Source organism: Colobus angolensis, unplaced genomic scaffold (genome assembly GCF_000951035.1).
Source record: "Colobus angolensis palliatus isolate OR3802 unplaced genomic scaffold, Cang.pa_1.0 Scaffold238, whole genome shotgun sequence".
In the NCBI taxonomy this organism is placed as follows: domain Eukaryota; kingdom Metazoa; phylum Chordata; class Mammalia; order Primates; family Cercopithecidae; genus Colobus; species Colobus angolensis.
Window position 1 is genome coordinate 339,411 of NW_012115577.1, and position 2,979 is coordinate 342,389.

At 53.3% G+C, this 2,979-nt stretch overlaps 1 long non-coding RNA gene across 1 annotated transcript in view; it reads right to left on the bottom strand.

Annotated features, from left to right (window-relative positions):
• LOC105513937 overlaps positions 1-1,502 on the bottom strand; it is a 12,534-nt gene extending 11,032 nt beyond the window's left edge. The window contains exon 1 of the long non-coding RNA XR_001002100.1: positions 914-1,502. This is a non-coding gene — a long non-coding RNA (uncharacterized LOC105513937). The remainder of the gene's footprint in view (positions 1-913) is intronic.
• Between the last annotated feature and the right edge of the window lie 1,477 nt (positions 1,503-2,979).

Sequence of the window (2,979 nt, forward strand, 5' to 3'; positions counted from 1 at the left end):
CAAGATTGCGCCACTGCACTCAAGTCTGGGAGACAGAGCAAGACTCTGTCTCTAAATAAGTAAACAAATTGGCAGAGCCCAGTGCCTCACGCCTGAATCCCAGCACTTTGGGAGCCCGAGGTGGGCGGATCACCTGACATCAGAAGTTCCCGACCAGCCTGAACAACACGGCGAAACACCATCTCTACTAAAAATACAAAAGTTAGCCGGCGTGGTGGTGGGCGCCTGTAATCGCAGCTACTCAGGAGGCTGAGGCAGGGAGAATTGCTTGAACCCGAGAGGCGGAGGTTGCAGTGAGCCCAGATGGCGCCACTGCACTCCAGTCTGGTTGACAGAGCAAGACTCTGTCTCAAAATAATAATACGTAAGGTTTGTTCCAAGGCACTTTGAGGTGGTGACAGGCACAAATAAAGCCAATCCCACCCTTTCTGGGTTACGGGAAGCCGAGATGGTCTTCGGCTCTGGGTGAGTCACTCCCCATTGTCCAAGCCTGGGTGCCCCTCCCCCTCCAAGCCTCCGAGGTCTTCTCCCCAAAGCCCTCCCCCTCCACCCCACTCTTTCTGCTCCGCCCCAACAACTACGTTCTCTTCCTCAGCACTCGCCTTAGATTCCTGGACTCACGAGCATAGAGGCGACTTCCTCCTCGAAGACTTTAGGCGCCACTGCTGGGTCCGGAAAAGAAAGGGAAACGGCCCAGCGTGGTCATTTACATAACCCAGAGCGGGGCTGCGCTCGGCGCCCGCAAGCGTTTTGAATTCTGCGGCCCGCAGTTCACTGCGAGGACTGGGATCACCGGTCACCCCGCCCCGGGCTACGGAAAAATGTGTTTACTGATACAGAAACGGAATAACGGCGCTGTGGGCTGGGGAGGGCGGAGCTGCCTTTAGGCTTCTGGTCTCCAGCTGCGGGTCACTCACACCTGCCGCTGTGAAAATGCAGACCCGCGGGGCAGGAATTCCGAGTCCGGGCTGGAGCGCGATCTGGAATCTGACTCGCTTGAAACAGCACTGCGGTGGATTCGGGGCCGGGTGAGTAGGGAAATGCGCCTCAGTCCCTCCCACAGGCCGCCCACGGATTCTAGGATCCGTAAAAGCTTCCTGCTGCTGCGTCACCCCAGGAAGGCAGAGGCCGCCTCTGAGCAGTTCTGATGGAAGCGGCTCCGCCGCCCAGAAGAAAACCCACAACCAAGGGGCCAAGAAAAAGTCCCCCATGGTCCCACCCTTTCAGTGAGGATCCTAATTTATAACCCGAGTGTGGTCCCCATCAGAGTCTGCAATGACAGCCGAGCGCGGTGGGTCACACCTGTAATCCCGGCACTTTGGGATGCCATGGCGGGGGGATCACTTGAGGTCAGGAGTTCGAGACAAGCTTGGCCAACATGGTGGAGCCCCTTCTCTACTAAAAATACAAAAATTAGCCTGGCGTGGTGGTAGGCAACTGTATTCCCAGCTACTCTGGAAGCTGAGGCACGAGAATCGCTTGAACCCGGGAGGCGGAGGTTGCAGTGAACGGAGATCGCGCCACTGCACTCCAGCCTGGCCAACAGCGAGATTCCGTCTCAAAAAAAAAAAAAAAAAATCTGGAGTGACGTTCACTGAAATGATACAAGATCAGCGGGGCCCAGAGCGGTGCGGCTTACAGAGTGCGGTAACAGCGCCACCTCGCGTCCCTTCCCTCACCTGCCCCAGGCGGACGCGGTCACCTGTGTTGGCCTCGAGGTTGGAATACACTGGGGATCAAATGCAGAGAGTGGAGAAAGGAGGGAAGCCTGGGAGGACGTGTTGAAGAAAGGCAGAAAGAGCCGGCGCTATGGTTCATACCTGTAAAACTAGTGCTTCCGGAGGCGAGGCAGGAGGATCGTGTAAGACCAGCATTTTGATGTTGCAGTGAGCCATGATCACACCACTGCACTCCAGTTTGGGCAACAGAGCGAGACCCTGCTTTTATATACTTTTCACATTTTCTGTAATTAAGCAAGTTTTACTTTATTTTAGGGTAAAATATCTATTGTGAATTTTAAAAACATTTAAAGTGTTAATTAAAAAGCCCAAATGCTCTTTTCCAGCTTATCCTGAAGGAAATTCCTGTTGGCGCCTTTAGAAGGAGGAAAGGAGCTCTTCCTCCACAAGGCCTATCCCATCCTTGGGTTTTAGGCATTGGCCGAGTGATAAAGGCAACACTGAGAATATGCTCAATGTACAGATTACTGGTTGTCATATAAAATTAATCTCACCACACCTGAGAAATGGGATGGATTGTCTCATTTTCACAGTTTGGGCATCTGAGTCCCTGAGATATGAACACCTGACATAGATTACCAAAAAATGTAGGTCTTTAGACTTAAAGGACACACAGTCTCCTGTGAAGCTCCCCTATGCATGCGTCACACCCACAGAGGCTCTGCAACATCAGGAAGAGCACCCAGGGTCAGAGCCCAGGCGAGTTCACACTCAGGTCATCCACATCCAGGGCGTGCGGAGAAGAGACCGAGGTGAGAGCCCATTCACTGCCTAGGCTGTGGGTGACAGGTGGGCGGAACAGTCAGCCAATGAGCGCAGGTCCCAGTACTCCTGGAGCTATCGACCTCATTTATCCCCTGAAGACCTGAGCCCTGCACATATCAGAACTGTACATTCCTTGTGGAGCAGTCTTCTCTTTTGAAATGTAAATACTACTTCCCTAACCTTAAAGCCAGCCATTGTCACTCCTAGTGACACCTCCATTGGATAAGCTCCTGACTCCCACTGAAATGGGCCTCAGAGTTGCAGCTGAGCACTGGGAGCCATGGCAGGAAGTCATTGTGGGTTTGCATCTGGCCGATGTGGATGGTAGTCCTGAAAGGCAGTGTGTGACTAGGTGGGCTCTGGAGGGCAGGGATGTGCCTGGTGAGAGAAGAACAAGACAGATAGGAAGGTTCCAAAAGCAAACTTCAGGGGACCCTGTGCCCAGCACCAGGATTTAGAAAGTCTTTTTCCAGCC